This window comes from Suncus etruscus, chromosome 15 (genome assembly GCF_024139225.1).
Source record: "Suncus etruscus isolate mSunEtr1 chromosome 15, mSunEtr1.pri.cur, whole genome shotgun sequence".
Taxonomy (NCBI): Eukaryota; Metazoa; Chordata; class Mammalia; order Eulipotyphla; family Soricidae; genus Suncus; species Suncus etruscus.
Window position 1 is genome coordinate 6,915,808 of NC_064862.1, and position 19,720 is coordinate 6,935,527.

The window sequence follows — 19,720 nt, forward strand, 5'->3', positions numbered from 1 at the left end:
TGGTTCGAATCCCAGCATCCCATAGGGTCCCCTGAGCCTGCCAGGGGCGATTTCTGAGCACAGAGGCAGAAGTAATCCCTGAGCGCCGCCAGGGTGACCCCAAAACAAAAAACAAAAAACAAAAAAAACAAAAAAGGAAAGAAAAGAAAAAGAAATTAGGCTAAACGAAAGTAGACAAAGACTATATATTTATGAATTAATTTACATACATAACAAGGAGCAAATTCATGGAAAAATACATTAGTGATTTCTTTTTTTTTTTTTTTTTTGGTTTTTGGGCCACACCCGGTAACGCTCAGGGGTTACTCCTGGCTATGTGCTCAGAAGTTGCTCCTGGCTTGGGGGACCATATGGGACACCGGGGGATCGAACCACGGTCCGTCCAAGGCTAGCGCAGGCAAGGCAGGCACCTTACCTTTAGCGCCACCGCCCGGCCACATTAGTGATTTCTAAGAGGTGTTATAGAAACTACTATAAGAGGTTGAGAAGTTCTGATAAGTTTTTGTGTTTTGTTACAGATCATTTATTAAATATATGTTCCATAATTTGCTTTTGGACCATACTTGAACATGCTCAGGGCTTGGATCTGTGCTCAGGGATCACTCTTTTGTTTGTTTGTTTGGTTGGTTGGTTTTTGGGCCAGACCCGGTGGTGTTCTGGGGTTACTCCTGGCTTTACGCTCAGAAATCGTTCCTGGCAGGCTCAGGGGACCATGTTGGATGCCGGGAATCTAACCTGAGTTTGTCCCAGGTTGTCTGTCTACAAGGCTAACACCCTACTGCTGTGCTAGTGCTCTGGCCCCAGGGATCACTCTTGAAGGATTCTCGGGTTTTAGGAATTAAATTGCTTTTTAAAAATTCAATGTATATAATATATATTGTATATTTATGTTTTGGGCCACACCCAGAGACACTCAGGGATTACTCCTGGCTCTGAGCTCAGAAAGAATCAAACCCAGGTCCAGCCTGGATAGGTCTCATGCAAGGCAAGTGCCCTACCACTGTGCTATCTCTCTGGCCCCTACACTTCAAATTTTTTATTTAAAGCATGTGTTTTACAAAGTTTTCATTGTTAAGTTTTAGACGTACAATATGTCTCAGCAGCAATCCCACCACCAGTATCAGCCTCCCTCCACCAATGTTCCCAGAATTCACCCATATCTCCCCCACCCACCCCCAGCCTGCCATCTTAACAGGCACTGTAAGTCTGTTAAAATTTGGGTCTCTTGATTTCATTGTTGACTCCATGGTTTGGATGTTTAGTTCTGTCTTTCCTTAACACCACCAATGCACCCGAGTTCCCTTGACTCCTGTCTCCCATTTCACATTCTTTTTCCTCCTCCATTTAATTTCTTTTCTTCTCCTCACAATACTCTGGGGCCAAGAGTATTCTCAACAACCTCCACTTAAACCACTGCAGTCCTTCATGCAGTTATTCTAAATACCACATATAAGTGATAGCAAATGGATTGCTTGTTTGAGTTTATATATAGGTTCTTTGGTGGAAACTCAGTGAATTTTCCCATGAGAAAAAAATTGGATTTTCTAATTAAGAAAGAAAATCTGATCAGTGATATTTGATAGAAAGTATTAGAAATAGTCTGAAAATTAAAGCAAAACCTACTGAATGTTGTGGAGGGAGCTGTAAGATTTAAGGAGAGATGAACTATCAACCCCCAGGAAGAAGGAGGTTGCTGGATCTAAGTTTGTGGACAGCTAAATACCCAATCTTTCTTGGAAATTAGAAGCTGTAAGATCAGAAAAGTGTTGGTCAGCCCTGGCTCTATTGGGGCCTCTCACACAGGTGAAACCACCTACTCATGTCTCAAGAATTATGAAGTTTGGGAGCTGGAACTATAGTACAGTGGGTAAGCACTTACCTTGCACATGGCCCATCTGGCTTCAATCCTCACCATCCCAAATGGTCCCTCAAACACCACCAGTAGTGATTCCTGAGTGCAGAGCCAGGAGTAACCCCTGAGCATAACTGAGTGTGGCCCCAAACAAAAAACAGAACTGAAGTTTTGAAGACTCTCTAAGTTTACATTCCAGCTGTGCTTCTTACTGACCATATGATTTTCAGCAAGTTATTTTAGTATCATTATCTTTCTCTGTAAACAGGAGCCTAAAATTATCTAGCTCTTGGTTTGTGATAGGCTTAAATTATATAATACATCTAAAATTACTGGTAGAAAGTATGCATTCAGTAAACACTGACAAATATTATTTCTTATTCATGCACAGAAATATATCAATGTAAGTTTTCATGAGTAGAGTATCAGGAGGGGTCTTGCTTTCATAAAATTTCTCTAATGGGAGTTTTTCCTCTAATTTTAAGATATTTTTGAAGCTTTGAGTTGGAATAAGCTGATGATAAGAATTAATATAAAATATGCTCCCCAAATGCAATATGTTTATTGTCAATCTATGTTACTGAAATGTCTTCACGAGATTTCAGTGCTATCTCTGCAGCCCCATGAACAAAGTTTTCGTTTTCAAAGAAAAAAAAAAAAACAAAAAACGTGTTTTAGTTCAATAGACTCAAAGTTTTTCAAAACCTTACTTTGCCTCTTCAGTCCCTCCACACATCCCCTACCATGTGTGTCCATTATTCATGATGGTTCTGCTTGGCCTTAAACAAATAAACAACAGAATATTTGAAAATACTGAACTGTATGTCCTGGCAAGAAATACCTCCCAAATGGCTAAACCCCAAAAGGTCACAAGCTGTTTCCCTTCCTTTTGCCATTTGATCTTAGATAGGAGGATCTCAAAACACAAGTTACAATGAGTAGCTATTTAGAGACAAGACAGCCCAAATCTATCATTTACAAAAGGAAATATGTGGTGAGGACATTGCATTCTGAAGCTACAACTTCTCAAGTGAAAACATGGTGTCTGTTTCACTTAGTTTCACATGATCAGGAATTCCCTTAAGAGAAAAATCCTGCAAGAGCTTGTGAGCTGGGCTCCCTTCCCACCCTTCCCTCCAACTTTCCATTCAGATTCGTGTGCACAAACAGGTTGGAAAAGGAGGGACTGGCTCCCCTAGAAAACCAGGGTAGAAGAAGTAGACTGCTAATGTGTTCTACCCCAAAAGCATAAAACGCAGTTTCTGCTTTGAAGTTTCCAGAAAAGCTCTTCCATCTTTCTCTTTTTTTCCCACCTGTACCACCAACAGGAGATCCCAACGGAGCTTTCTTTCAGTAACAAAGTGAGAATCACTGGAAGATATGCCACACCCAGCTCTGGAAAAAGCCATCCCTTTTCAGTTCAACACCCAATCATTTATTGCTTGAGGCAAATAAACCCTTCTTTCATTTAAGCCTGTCTTGGGTTGTCCGTTGCTTGGAGACAAACACATTTACAACCAATACGAAAAAAGGGGGGGGGGTCAGAGAGATAGCACAGCACAGCAGTAGAGCATTTGCCTTGTATGCAGCTGATCCTAGAGGCTACCGGGACATCCCATATGGCCTCCCAGCCTGCCAGGGGCTATTTCTGAGTGCAGAGCAAGGAGTAACCCCTGGATATGTTTTTGGATGTGGCTCAAAAACCAATCAATCAAGTGTAAAAAAAAATTTACTTTTCATTTCAGGCTGGGCAGAGCTCAGGGGCAGAGCACCTACATTGGGAGGCCATGAGTTCGATCCCTGGCTCTACGCCAGACACATACTAAATGTGATTGTCCGCAGCACTGTTACTTGGAGTCCTTGGCTTAGCTGTAACAAAAGTGGGCAGTCTTCAGCAAACTCTTTAATGGAGCGTACACGCACCAGTCAAAACAATGACAAATGGAAGAGAAAGGGAAAAACAACAATATTTCAGGGGAAAGAGATTGCTTTAAATTTTTTGGTTTGTTTTTTGCCACACCCAGAAGTGCTCAGGTCATAACCTGACACTGCACTCAAGAATATCTCTTGACATCGCAAGGAATTGAACCCAGGTCAGCATCATGGAAAGCAAATGCTCTACTTACTGTCCTATGGCTCCAGCTCTGATTATTCTTTTTTTTATTTTTCAGCAGTAGTGCCTACCAAACAGTACTCAGGGTGGGTGGGGCCAGGACCACCCCCAATGATCTTCAGCCAACCTGATTAGTAGTTTAATGTTGGGCTTGAGAATGGTTGAGCACTGGCAATTCTCAGGAGGGCCATGTGGTACCAGGATCCAACAGGAGTCATGTGCATGCAAGAGATGCTCCCGTTATACCTCTTGATCCTTAGGTTGCTCTTTGATATTAGCAACTTATTTTTCCAGTAGCAGTAAAGGATCTAAGAAAATGATGGTTTTATCAAATTATGGTAGGAATACCTGGAAAACATAATTTTCATGATATGTAATGTAATATAAATTTTGTTTTTTTTTTTGCCATATTACTAGACTCTCAATGAAAATATAATGTGGGGCCAAAGAGATAGCATAGAGGTAGGGCATTTGCCTTGCATGCAGAAGGATGGTGGTTCAATCCTGGCATCTCATATATTCTCCCAAGACTGCCAGGAGCGATTTCTGAGCATAGAGCCAGGAGTGCTGAGTGCTGCCGGGTGTGACCCAAAAGCCAAAATATATATAATGTACATTAAAAACTATTTTATTCTTGTGAAAATGCATCCATAAATTGAAGTGAATATCAAGGACTCTGGCTGCAAAAACTTAATAGTTCCATCTTCTCTTTTCCTAATAAAGACATGAAAAAATTTATTTTATTTTATTTATTTATTTTGGTTTTGGGGCCAAACCTGCAGCACCCAAGGGTTACTTCTAGCTCTGTGCTCAGAAATCTCTCCTGGCAGACTCTGGGGACCATATGGGATGTCGAAATTTGAACCACCATTGGTCCTGGGTCAGCTACTTGCAAGGCAAACACACTACCGCTGTGCTATCTCTCCAGCCCCATGAAAAAATTCTTTACTATGTTGAAATGTCACAACCTAACAATGACCTAATTTTTTCATTCAGAGGTTAGAAGAGTTAGGAAAATGAATGAATTAAACTCACATACAGAGAGAGAGACAGAGAGAGAGACAGAGAGAGAGAGAGAGAGAGAGAGAGAGAGAGAGAGAGAGAGAGAGAGAGAGAGAGAGAGGAAAATGAATGAATTAAACTCACATACAGGGCCTGGAGAGATAGCACAGCGGTGTTTGCCTTGCAAGCAGCCGATCCAGGACCTAAGGTGGTTGGTTCGAATCCCGGTGTCCCATATGGTCCTCCATGCCTGCAGGAGCTATTTCTGAGCAGACAACCAGGAGTAACCCCTGAGCACTGCTGGGTGTGGCCCCAAAATAAAACAAAAAGAAAAAAAAATAAACTAACAGAGAGAGAGAGAGAGAGAGAGAGAGAGAGAGAGAGAGAAGATATGCATCACAGATTGTGCCACAGACAGAAGAGAATTTCTTGGTTATCCCTAATTTTTAATCAATATAATTGCACCTTAAGTTGGAGAAAAAATACCTACTTAAAGGAAAAAGACTTTCCTTTGCTCTATAGACCTAACTCCACAGACCTAACAGATCAGAAGCCTTGTCCTTCTGTTCTCAAATGGTTGCAACCATTTGCACTTGTGATTTATATGTATATATATACATATATATATATGTATATATATATAATTTAGGATTCCAGTGGGGTGACCTGAGTCCAAGAAGGAAGAAACAGATGAAATAACAGACATTTTATGGTTTTAAATATTAATATTTAAATTAATATGGTTTTAAATACTTCCACTTGAGGGGCTCCAGAATAAATTTTCATTTGCAGCAAGTTCATATTTCCCTTAAAGAAATAAGCCAATAGCTGCATTGGGCAAGCTTAATCCCAATTATAAATGCAGGTATATTATGTGGGAGAGGTAATGTAAAGCCATCAGCTACTCTATACATATTAAAATTTAATTAAGTTAGGAGTTGGAGAGAGGATACCAGCTAAGGGTGGCCTTGCATGTGGCCACCCCAGCTCAATTCCGGCACCACCAGGGATCACTGCTAAACCCAGAGCCAGGGCTAGCATCTGAGTCCTGCTGGATGTCTCATCTGCAGCCCCCAATTAATTTAATTTCTTTAATGTAGCTGAGTTAAATAAACTAGTCCTTGAGAGAGGTTTGGGAACATTCATTTGACTCTCAGGTTGTTCAGTTTTTACTTGCTGTAAATAAAGTTAGGACCACCCATAAATTTACATTCACATCCCAACAAATGTTGAATCTTGGCACTTTTTGAACGTGGCAAGTTAATTTCTCTAGTTTCTTCTATTACAGCTGCTATCTCATCATTCTCGTGAACATGTGTGAAGGTGCTTAGAAGCTCCTAGAAGCAAAGGAGTAGTAGTAACCTGATTATTTTTCCAAATTCTGCACTTCAGTTCTAGTGAATCAGTTTTCTGGATCTATCTCAACTCTTGGTGCTATACTTAGAACAACTATTTATAAAGACGTCTATTTTTCTTCCCCTCTTCTAAGCTTTTCTTCGTTTTGATTACTTTACTACCTAATCTTAGCATAAAGTTCTCGAGAGCTATGGCCCTGTACTCTTTCGAGGGAAACAAGCATTTGTTATCCCATGACCAGAATTTCTGCCTGATGTTTATCTCCTACACTACAAACTTGGCTAGCCAAGTGGGAACCACAAGTATGGTTCCCTCTTAGGACCAGAACACAAGGAGATTCTTTTCTCCGAAATTCTCAGCTCTGAAAATAAACTCATGAACCAAGAAAAAGTAATGTGTTGCCCTCCCACTTTTTCTTTACAGTGCCAGAGATTGAACCCAGGCTCTCTCCCAGTTCCCCCCCCCCCCCTTTCTTAACCATCTGGAGTCCTTTAATGAGTCTTCCACTTTCACGCATAATTAAAAATAATTAATTGACAAAAAATAGTTTCTTTCCATAAAATGTAAAGGTGGTTCGTTTTCGTTTTTGTGGGTTTTGTTGTTGTTGTTGTTGTTGTTGTTTTGTTTTTGCTTTTTATGGCCCACCTCTGGCAGAACTCTCTGCTGCAAGGAGGGTTAAGAGAAAGGGGCTGAGGGGAGGAAGACGCAGGGATGCTGTGTCCACGCTGAACCCGATTATCAGCCCCCCACCCATTTGTGCAGAAGTCCAGGTCAGGGAGGTGGCCGGGGAGGGGGGTGGCTGCCTGGCTTTAATAATGCCTGAGCCTCAACACTTATGGGCGGCCACCCCACTAGCACACTCCCCCAGGCAGTGACCCCTGATTCTAATTTTGAGGCCCCTGTGCCTTCTCTGTTAAAGAGCCATAAAACCCATTAACAGTTCTGCAGAGAGAGATAGAGTGAGAGAAGAGAGAGAGAAGATAATTCAGCACAGGAGAATGTATATTAACTGGGTCAGGGAGAGAGCTTGAAGGCTGGAGTGTACTCCTGGCATGTGTAAGGCCCTGAGTTCAGCCTCAGGCACCATATGGCCTAAATTACATTGGTGCCCACTCCCAAAAAACACCCCAAAACAAAACAGTGCTTTGGGGAATCTGAGAGAGAACAACAGATATGATACTTGCCTCCAAGCCCCACCAGGAGTTATCTCTGAGAGCAGAACCAGGAGTAAGTCCTGAGCACAACAGGATGTGAGTCAAAAACTAAAAAAAAAAAAAAAAAAAAAAGAAAAAGAAAGAAAAAGTATTTCAAGGGTCAGTGAGATTGTCTAGGTCACAGTTTACCCTGGTTTAATCTAGCACTGCAGATAACTGCATATAGTCCTCCAAGCACTGCCAGGAGTGATCCCTGAGCAAAGACAGAAGTAATCCCGGAGCTCTACAGTGAGGTAAGGATGTAGCCGCCACCACACACACACACACACACACACACACACACACACACACACACACACACACACACACACACACACACGTCCTCATTCCTGCTGAGTCTGTATTAGTTGTGGTCTCTGATGTGTGCCAGAATCCACACTTACCTGTCCTTCCTGTGAAGCCTGGTCACCTAGTCACACTCACTAATCTTATCTGTAGCTCAGAAATAGTTGAAAGATAAATTTGACAGAATAATTGCTTCTTGGGAAGACAAGTAACACTTGCTACTATAACAGATAAAGAGGAAATATTTGATAAGAGAAAGAACAGCTGATGTATCATTAATCATGTGAATGGCTTCTTCTAAATCAGGAGACCTCCAAGAAAAATTAACGTTTGAGACTTTCTCAGGCCAGGAAAGTGGGTCTAGTTGTAAGAGAAGAAAAAAATACCAGCAGGCCAGGAAATGGATTTAGAGGTGAGGTGTGAGTTTCTCTCAGTGGATATTGTATAAACAACTTCTGTAGGCTAAGTTGAGCCATATGCACCTCACATTATAAATTGGGGAGCATAGTAAGTAGATGCCTGCTTCCATCACTTTTCTGTCTCTTGCAGTAGTGCAGGCATATTCAATGTAGAACTTTAATTTTTTTATTTGTTTTGTTAGGGTTGGGGTACAGTACTGGGGTAGTTCTCTAACAGTGTTCAGGGAACCATAAAGTGCTGGGAATTGAACAAGGAATAAATCTGGACCTTCATTTGGAGACAGAAACACTCTTTGGTGCTCAGGCCTTCCTCTTGGCTCTGCACTCAGAGATCACTCCTGGTGCTACTTAGAGGACCATTTGGGGTGCCGGAGATTGAACCCAGTTCAGCTACCAAGCAAGTATTCTATCCACTCTACTATTGAATCACTCAAACTTTGCATTCAGCCCTTTGGCATGCAAAACCGGTGTCATTTGTACCTTCGCAAAATAGACATTCTAGCAGTTGCAGTTTTTCTTAAATTCGTGGTTTTATTACATTGCAATTACTGAATTTGTCAGTGGACTTTATGCGCCAGGTCATTACACTTTCAAATGGACAGTGTTCCTGGCTTTGGGCTCACTCCAGAAAAACATGATTTTTTTGCCAACAAACTTTTACAAACTTTCTGTGTTGAGTTTCCTCTTTCCTGAGATGAGACTATTTCTTATTTTAGCAAATCTTTGCTTCTAGCGCCCCACGAGGCATTTAACAGTTACTTCATGGGTCTTAGCTTACATCCTTTCTTTCTGCCCTAAGCATATCTGGCAGGATGATTATAACCTGAGGCATTAGTGCATGTTTAAGCTGTAATAAATGTTTCCTGTAAGAAATCAAAGAAAATAACCTGAACTTGAAGGAAGCCAAGAAAGAAATTTTAGTTACTATCGCCTTGTTCTTCTCTTTGGATCACAGATGATAAAAAAAGCAAACTGTCTTCAAGTTCTTTTTTATTTATGATCAATTTTCATAAAATCAAGTCTAGGAATAAATTTACTTCCCTCTAAGAAGGAGATTCTCTTTCAAGCAGCACTTGTATTTTACTATCTTTCTCATGCATTATGTTCCTTACATAGCTATGTCATCACTTTAATTCTGAATAATTCCTAAAAGTAATTTTAAATGATATTTTATCCAGTATTCATAATCTTGAAAACTAATAGGTTGGCTGGAAAGTATAGTACAGTGAGTAGGGCACTTATCTTGCACACAGCTAACCAGGTTCCATTCCCCTCACCCTATATGGTTTCCTGAGCCCTTCCAAAAGTGATCCATCAGCACAGATTCAGAACTAAGCCTGGAGAAAAGCTGTATGTGTCCAAAATCAAAACAAAAGATGGGCCAGAGCAATAGTTCAGCAGTGAGATGTTTGCTTTGCATGCAGCCAACCCAGGTTCAATCCCCAGCACCCCTTATGGTGACCCAAGCCCATCAAGCGTGAACTTTGAGCACACAGCATGAAGTCCTGCTCTTCCAGGTGCGACCCAAACAACACCCTCAAGTCCCCTTCCCATAAAGAAAAGAAAAGGGGTTAGTTGTATGCAAGGAATTTTTATTCCTGTACTATCTCTCCAGCCATGCCAGGGGTCTCAAACTCGCACCGCAAAAGGCCCTTCTTACAACAATTTGCCCTAGAGGAATCTTTTTTTGTTTTGTTTTAGTTGTTTGGGTCACACCCCCAATGTTCAAGGCTTACTATTGACTTTGCACTCAAGGATCACCCCGACTTTGCCTCCTGCGGCCCGCAGGTAAATTGAGTTTGAGACCCCTAGTTCTAATTTCATTTTGGTTTTGGTTTTGGACCATACCAGTGATGCTAAGGGTTACTCCTGGCTCTGCACTTAGAAATTACTCCTGGTGGACTCAAAGAACCACATGGGATGCTGGGGATTGAACCTGGGTTGGCTAAATGCAAAGCAAACACATTACCCACTGTACTATTGCTCCAACCCCTCTTCTAAGGATATAACATATAAAATGGAATTATAGGGACAAGGGATACATATCAGTGGCAGAAGACATGCCTCACATGTATGAGGCTGTAGATTTGATTCCCAATGAACCTGTAGCCATTGTAAATAAATATTTGTTAAAACAAACCAGAGAAGAGCCAGGGAGAAAGCTCAAGGGATATTCCAAAGCTTTCTATTGAAGCCCCAGCACCTCATGTTCCCTTGAGCATAACCACAAGAAAATAATTCCACCTCCACATCTTTTCACCTACCAGAAAAGAGCCTAGAAATTATTAGTTCTGCCTTGTATGGTTCAAAATAAAACAACAAAAATCTGAGGAAATAAACTAACAATTTTTAGTAGTTCTGAAAAGAAATACAAATTTAATAATTTTCTCATGCATTAAATTAGTGATCTAAGATTTGTACATCAATGGTGTTTTCAGTGATATGATTCCATTGGCAAAGGAAACAGAAACAAAAATAAGCAAATGGAATTATGTCAGATTAAAGAGTGACATGACAAAAGAAACATGGGCTAAAACTAAAAGACACATAACTAAATAAGAGAAGAAAATATATTCACCTTTCACAGAAATTTAATAACCAAGATACATAAAAACTTACAAAATCAACAATAAAAACACTATAAAAATGGATAGAGGAAATGAACAAAAACTTCTATGAAGAAGGCAGATTTTGGTCAATAGGCTCATAAAAAATGTTCATTATCGTTTATTATCAGGGAAATCCAAATCAAGACAATAAAATGTCATCTAATACTAGTGTTATTGGCACATATTAAAAAATAATTGGGCACTATCTGTGTTGGTGGGGATGTGGTAGAAAAAGAACTCTCACCACTGCAGGTGGGAATGCTGTTGGGTTCGATCCCTCTGCAAAGCACTATGGACATGTCTCAGAAAAGTCAGAATAGAGTTGCCATATGACCCAGCAATTTCACTTTCTGACATCAACTTCCAGAACACAAACACATTCATACAAAAGGACATATACACACAATTTTGCATTGCATCACTAAGCAATATAGCTAGGATATGAAATCAACCCAGGTATCTAATGACAAATGAATGGGAAATAAATGTGTGATATATGTATATAATGGAATACTATGAAGAATAAAGGCATGTAATTTGTTACAACTTTGCTGGAAACTTAGAAGACATTATGTTAAGTGAAGAAAGCCAAAAGAAAGCCAAATACTGTCTGTGGTATATAAAACAACTGGACAAGGGTATGCAAGGTATCAATACCTAGATTACCCTGATCCCTAGATGATAGAATTAAGAAGGATAGGGAAGAAAGGGAATCTGGGTGGGGGAGTGAGAAGAGAAGGACAGGAAGTAACAGAAGAGACAGGGACCTGGGGCACATTAGCTGAGTGTGTATGTGTGGGGTGTGTGTTATTTCCATATATATGAACTACAGAGCCAGCGAATCTGAAATCATGAGATTCAAACTACAACAAACACTTAATATGCTTGTCAAGGAGGCAGATTCAGGAATTAGAGAACTAGAAACTCTGGTGGAGGGATGTTGACACTGATGGTGGGATTGGTATTGGGACATTATGCATCTGGTTTTTTGTTGGTTTTTTTTTTTTTTTTTCCCGCTTTTGGTCTACAACCTAGAGTGCTCAAGGGTTATTCCTACCTTTGAGCTCAGGAACCACTCCTGGCAGTCTTGGGTACCATAGGTTACCAGGGACCGAACCCTAGTTGGCTGTGTGTAAAGTAAATGCCCTCCCCACTGTGCTATCACTCTGGCCCGAGGTAGCTGAAGTTCAACTATAAATGACTTTGTAAATCCCTGTGTCTTAATAACATTTAAAATAAAATAATAATATTAAGCTATTGAGCTTTTTTAGCTTTTAATATTATTAAACATTAAGACTTTTGGATGTAAGAATAAACAATAATGAATTTAGATATTGATTATATAGACATCACTACATTAAAAAAATCTTTATTCAGACACAAGGCTTTAATCTGTTGACCAGTGGTAATCGTTAGAAAATAATACAATGGGGCCGGGCGGTGGCGCAAGAGGTAAGGTGCCTGCCTTGCCTGCGCTAGCCTTGGACGGACCGCGGTTCGATCCCCCGGCGTCCCATATGGTCCCCCAAGCCAGGAGCAACTTCTGAGCGCATAGCCAGGAGTAACCCCTGAGTGTTACCGGGTGTGGCCCAAAAACCAAAAAAAAAAAAAAAAGAAAATAATACAATGTAGTTAGTGAATAATATAATTAATAATACTAATAACAACCACTAAGAATGATATAATACAATCAATAATAATGCAATTTAATGTTAGTAAATAATACAATCGACAAATATTTATTTTTGTAACTATTATTTTGTAACTATTATCCGCCAAATTCTATGGTGAACCCGTGAATGAGAGCACTTCTCTTACCGGTTACGTTAAGTATATAACATGATAAAATCATATATGTTTTTATTTCTGCTTCATAAAAATAGAAAACATAATGTTTAAAAATATTACATTTTATCACAAAATTAAATCAACAAAGGAGCCAGAAGTTTGAGTCAAAATGGAAATTCAGCTGTCAAACTACTGGATTTATGGCCCCTAAGCTATCTGGAAGCTATCTTCCTCCTTTAAAATTCAAACTAGCAGGAGAAAGCCCTCTCCCTCCCACAGGCCATATTAGCAATTGAGATCAGAGGGTTGGGGGAGCAAGGCAGAGTTCATCTAAAGTGAAGCCATATGTATTAGGTTGGAGGATTGTTCACAGTTCTCTTTCAGCCACACTTGGTAGGTGAGTGCATTCACCTTCAACCCTATCAACAGTGCATCATGTCCTCCCTAGTTCTAGCTAACAAGATACTAAGACTTAAATACCTTGCAAGAGCACTCAAGTCCTTGAATCTTGTGATCGACATGTAGAGAGTAGGCATTAGTGGCCCTTGAGTGAAGTATACAAGCATTTCGACATCTGACCTCAATTCAAGAACAAGAGCCAAGCTATACATGTTTCATGTTTAAATCAAAGAATTTTGAGGATCTTTATGCAGAATTTTATTTTATTATGTATATTTTTTATTTAAACACCTTGATTACATACATGATTGTGTTTGGGTTTCAGTCATGTAAAGAACACCACCCATCACCAGTGCAAATTCCCATCACCAATGTCCCAAATCTCCCTCCTCCCCACCCAACCCCCGCCTATACTCTAGATAGGCTTTCTATTTCCCTCATACATTCTCATTATTAGGATAGTTCAAAATGTAGTTATTCCTCTAACTAAACTCATCCCTGTTTGTGGTGAGCTTCATGAGGTGAGCTGTAACTTCCAGCCCTTTTCTCTTTTGTGTCTGAAAATTATTACTGCAAGAATGTCTTTCATTTTTCTTAAAAACCTATAGATGAGTGAGAGCATTCTATGTTTTTCTCTCTCTCTCTCTCTCTGACTTATTTCACTCAGCATAATAGATTCCATGTACATCCAGGTATAGGAAAATTTCATGACTTCATCTCTCCTGACAGCTGTTTATGCAGAATTTTAGAAGTAACAGATGACTAATACTCTGTCCTGGTTACAAGCAGTACTGAGCCAGAGGAATAGTATAAGGAACAAGGTGTTGACTTTGCATAGCAGCTGACCTGGGTTTGATCCCTAGCACTGCATATGGTTCCCAATCAGGAGTAATCCCTGAGCACTGCTAGGTGTAGACCTAAAACAAAACAACAACAACAAAACAAGGCAAGCAGCAATACAAATACAAATTATAATATTCTAGTTGAAAAAGTATGATGAGAAGTAAGATGAGAAAGCTGGAGAGATAGCTCCATAAACTTAGTGCATGGAATTCATGCAGTTATGCAGGAGTTCCAGGTTTGATCCAGGCCCCACATAGTTTCCCAAGCATCACCGGAAGTGACCCCGAAACACAGAGCTGAGAATGGTTCCTGAATACCACTGGGTATGACCTCCCCCATCAAAAATAAAAATCTATCGTGAAGATTTAATACAACTATAGACAAAATCATTCTAACAAATGATGCTAGTTTTACAATTGCTACCAGAACTAACAGACCACACTAGGCCAGAAATAATGGCCTGGAAGTGGGAAGAAGTGAGTAGAGGAACCAAGGCACAAACAAAAGCAGGTGAGGGCATTGCAGGACTACCCAGCTAGGACAGTTGGCAAACTGACCCTAACACCACGGTTGAATTTATCTTCTGTGAAAATCATAAAGCTTCTCACATCCATTCATAGTTGAAACAGTTTCATACATCAAAGACTTTGCAGAAGTAATTTAATAAAACAAGACTTTGATATCAATATAATAGGAAAGATGAAAACAATGATGCTCTAACATTGAAGGCAAACTTGGTATAGAGGCAGACTTTGTACCTAGACAAGGCTGACTGTTGTCACAGAAAACAGAGAAGGATGATCTTGCAATAATTCAAAGAGAGAAAGACAGCAAGGCAATGAATCACCGCATAGCTCACACCTATGCCTATGACAACACTGGCAGGCAGAAGTTAAAGCCATCCACAACATCCATTAGTGTCCCTGTCATATTACAGAGGACAAATTTTGATTCAATAAAATATTACCAAGGCAAGAAATGAAGCTCAGTGGGGCAGAATATGCCTGCATGTATGAGGCCTTGGTTTTGTTTTTTGTTTTATGTTGGGTGAAGAGGTTGGAGTCTTGCCCAGCAGTGCTCAGATCTCTTCCTGGCTTTGCATTCAGAAGCGACCCCTGTTGGTGCTCAGAGAAACATATACAATGCCAGGGAATAGACCCAGGGTTAGCCTCATGCAAGGTGAACCCCAAACTGGAAAGCACAGGATCTCCAGCACTTTGAGCTATTTCCCTGGCCTCCACTGTATTGTTATAGACCTTTCAGCTTACCTATCTCCTGGGTCCGTTGTCTTTTCAAAGGAAATCACCCTACTTCACCCTGCTGATGGTCCAGCTCTAAGTCTCTAAGTCTATCTCCAGGTCTAAGTCCAGCTCTCTCCAGGAGGTAAATCCAATAATTTCCAAAGGCCTGTGAACACTAAAAGCCTCAGGATGATATGAAATATTTTTTCCTAATCTCCTGCCCAAACAAGTTACCACAGATCTTAGAACTGTGAGACTTAGAACAATAGGAAATTCCTTCCACTTCTGGAGGTGGAAATCTGAAATGGAGGTGTAGGCAGAGTTGGTTTCCTTTATGGAGGACAAATAATTAGATTTAGAGTATTTTTTTTTTACCTCTAAGGTGATCTCAATGAGATATCCGTATCTTTTTTGGGGGGTGTATTTAGTGGTGCTCATGGTTTACTCCTGGATTTGCACTCATCGATCACTCCTGGCAGAGCTCAGAGGTTCATCCATATGAGATACCAGGGATGAAAGCCAGGTTGCCCACATTCAATGCAAGTGCACAGCCCATTGTTCTATCTCTTTAGCTGCTCTGTATCTTTTTTAAAATGTTGGTTTTGGTTTTGGATCCACACCCCAGTGGTATTCATGGCTTACTCTTAGCTATGTGCCAAGGACCATTCTCTTAGAGTGGTGGGGCTAGAAGCAGGGCCAGCTGCATGTAAAGAAGGCACTATCTCTCCTGCCCAGGTTTTCTGTATCTTAATGACTTCTACCAAAGCCTTAATCCACATGATAAAGTTCTTTGTTGAACTGAATTTTGAGAGGATTCATTTTAACCTAGTATTGCTGAATTCAACAGAATCATCTCAGGAATTGGAAATAGGAAAGTTCAGAGAGGGCTACTAGCTAGAGTTTAAAAGATGTCCTAAAAGGAGTCAGAAACCAATTAAACTTATGAGAAGGCTGAAAGAGGAGGGAAAAGATCCAGAAAAAGAGAGATCAAGAGTATTGGAGTTCAACTAGAAGTATAGTACAGGAGTTAAGGCACTTGCCTTGCATATGTGTCAATCCCCAGCATTTCATATGGTGCCCTGAGCACAGTGCCAGAAGTTATCCCCTGTGGCACTAAAACAATTTTTTTCTAAAAAGTATATTGGAGTCATGTTAATGCCAGATTCACTTCCTCGGGAAGAATACATAGAAAGAAATTCCTGAAGCAGGTGTCTAGCCTAGATCACTGGTCCTACAAGAAAAAGAATACCATTGTCAGTCACAGAGAAAATGGTCATAATCTTTGGAAGCAATGGCTTTATAATGCAGCTAACTATGTCAGACTGGAATGTGGTGGGGAAAAAAAGGCAATACATTTGTTATGTTATGACTCGGCCATTAAAGAGAAAGTGATATAATTATAAGAATGAGGGGTTGAGGGCCAGAGAGATAGCATGGAGGTAAGGCGTTTGCCTTATATGCAGAAGGTCGGTGGTTTAAATCCCAGCATCCCATATGGTCCCCCGAGCCTGCCAAGAGTGATTTCTGAGCATAGAGCCAGGAGTAATCCATGAGTGCTTCCAAATGTGACCTCAAAACAAAACAAAACAAAAAAATGAGGGGTTGAAAAGATAGTGCAGCAGATAAGCACTATGTTTATGTTTTGTTTCAATTCCACAAAACATAAAACTTAAAAGGTAAGCCAGGAACTTGGAGTATATATTAAACTAACTACTTAGATTTAGAATATATAAATATTTCCCCCAAAATCAATAATTTAAAAAGAAACCCAGATAATCTGGTTTTAAAAATCTGTCTTTTTACCTTTTGTTTTGTTTCGTTTTGGTCCAAACCTGGTGATGCTCAAGTGTTACTCCTAGCTATGCGCTCAGAAATTGCTCCTGGCTTGGGGGACCATATGGGAAGCCGAGGTCCATACTAGGCTAGCGTGGGCAAAGCAGATGCCTTACCCCTTGTGCCACTGCCCCAACTCCTAAAAATTTGTCTTCAAGGAGTAAAAAAAAATAGTATATGGGTTAAGGTTGATGAACAGATAAAACAAACTGAAAAGAAAAATCAGTTGATATTAGTAGTAAAAGTAAGGTTACTGAAGAAGAGTTGAGTGGAGGGAGCTATCAGAAGAATACACAAAATAAATTTATGGTGACCCAGAGCGATAGCACAGTGGGTTGGTGTTTGCCTTGCACGCGGCTGACCTGGGGTTTGAACCCCAGCATCCCATATAGTTCCCCTAAGCCTGCCAAAAGTGATTTCTTTTTTTTTTTATGTTGGTATTTTTTTTTAATTCTTTAGGTCGCACCCAGCAGTGTTCAGGGGTTACTTCTGGCTCTGCACTCAGAAATAGCTCCTGTCAGGCACGGGGGACCATATGGGATGCCAGGATTTGAACCACCATTCTTCCTGGATTGGTTGCATGCAAGGCAAATAAATGCCTTACCGCTGTGCTAGTTCTCTGGCCCTGCCAAAGGTGATTTCTGAGAGTCAAGCCAGGACTAAACCCTAAGTGCCACCGGGTCTGGCCCAAAAACAAAACAAATAAATTTATGAGACTGGAGAACAGTACAGAGATAAGGCACCTGCCCTGCAAGTGGCTAACACTGACTAGCACCACATAAGTTCCCCCGCCCACCACAAGGAGTGAGCCCAGATCAGAGAGCCAGGAGTAATTCCTAAACACCACTGGGCTTAGTGCAAAAAAAATTTTTTTAAATCCTTTGATTTTGTTTTCTAGTCCATACCTGGAAGTGCTCAGGATTTATTCCTGACTCTACACTCATAGCAGAATTCAGAATGTCAGGGATTGAATCCAGGTTTGTTGCATGTAAGTCAATTTACATACCTGAAATATATATATCCTGGGAAATAGATATATCTCTTCAAATAGAGAAATATATATATATATCTCCAAACTTGGCAAACTATTTTTAATTAAAAAATGAATTTATGGGTCTGGAATGATACACTATTTGCCTAAGTGCTGAACCATCAGACCCACTCTGCCAGGCCAAATATTATCATGCCTGGGCCCTGGGTCCTGTGTATCACTGAGGTGACAACCCTCCCCAAAATAGATAATGGCAAAATTATGAATGTTCACCTAAAGTCAACACAAAAAGTATGCATGGCAGTTTTATTCACGTATTTATTTAGGTTTTGAGGCCACACCGGTAGTGCTTAGGACTTAGTCCTGTTTCTTTTCTCAGGAGTCCTAGCCAGCAGTGCCTGGAAGACCATCTTTGGAGCTGGGGATGCAACCCCGGTTGTTGGCATGTAAGGCAAGCCCCTTACACCTCCAGGCTCTCTCCAGACCACACAGCAGTTCCTGTCACACAAGTACAAACTGGCATGTGTAAGTGTACATCAAGACTAGATGAAGGAATCACAGTATACAAAGAATGGAGTGCTAAGTACAAACACATTATTGCCCCACTCAACAAAAGAATGCATCTGAGAGTTCAATTAAAGTGTATATAAATCATGAACTCCTCTACATAATGAATAGGAAAGATGGACTGAAGAGGAAAGAACTAAATAAGAACCAGAAGATAGAATAGCAGTTAGGGTGTGTGCCTAACATGTTCTCCTCCCTGCTTCCCACCACCACATGGTCCCTGAGCATTGCCAAGTACACCACTGGTGTGGGCTGGGATCCACCGTTTTTCAGGGCCTGAGCACCATGTCTGCACTCTTACATTGAACCACTGGCCCAGTAAGCCAAAAATTACTGGTGTGGTCCATGAACCTCTTGAGCAGCACTTGAATACCCTCCCCCCAAAGAAGACAGAGCTAATGATACCTTGTGGGTAAAATTATTAACTGAGAGGATGGGAACATACATGAAGAAGACTTCTGGAAATAGTCTCTGTCCTGGTTGGAGAACAGCTAATCGGGTTGTATACAGATGCAAACGTACATCAAGCTCTAAATGTGTACATTCTTTGCTGTGTGTCCATATCATAGATACTTTCCAAAAATGTCACATCTAGCTACAAAAGAGGTAGAAAAAGAGAGAAAAGAAAAAAAAAGATTTTTATTTCCTGTAGCCATAAAGGCTAAAAAATTTCAGACCCAAGATTTCATTGTCAAGGTCTTTAAATTACAAAGGTGAGTAAATGTACATATATGGGAAGTAGTCTATGCCACATTCAAGACCTTATAAGAAAGGTGGCATCATGCCATTTGGGTGGCAAAATTGAGGATCCTCAGTATCTGGATCCTGCCTGAAGTCCTCCTCCTCCTGCTTAGAGAGAGCATTCTCACAAGGACTGGAAGCTTTGCAAAGCCTTACCTGACTCAGGCATCATGCAAGGCAATGGTTTTCTGTTCCAGACTGGCCACCATATCCTTCATTCCTCAAAAATAACAAGAGTCTACTGGGAAATACATTTCCTCCCTTGGAAGGAAACAGCTTATACAATCAAAACAATGGTGGGGCCAGAATACTGAGTACTGGCAAGTAAATGGAAGAACATGTGGTGGGATGCTTCTTGAGGTGGCATTAGGACTATGGAGGGCAGAGAGAACAAGAACCTTCACAGAGAAGTAGAATGCCTGTCGTAATACAAGCAGCAGTGGGATAGGAGGGGGCATTGGTGGTGG

General features: G+C 40.6%; 1 protein-coding gene across 1 annotated transcript in view; it reads right to left on the reverse strand.

Moving 5' to 3' along the window:
- Positions 1–19,720, reverse strand: part of CITED2 (Cbp/p300 interacting transactivator with Glu/Asp rich carboxy-terminal domain 2) — a 1,046,546-nt gene that overhangs the window by 355,504 nt on the left and 671,322 nt on the right. The gene's annotated exons all lie outside the window — the stretch shown is intronic.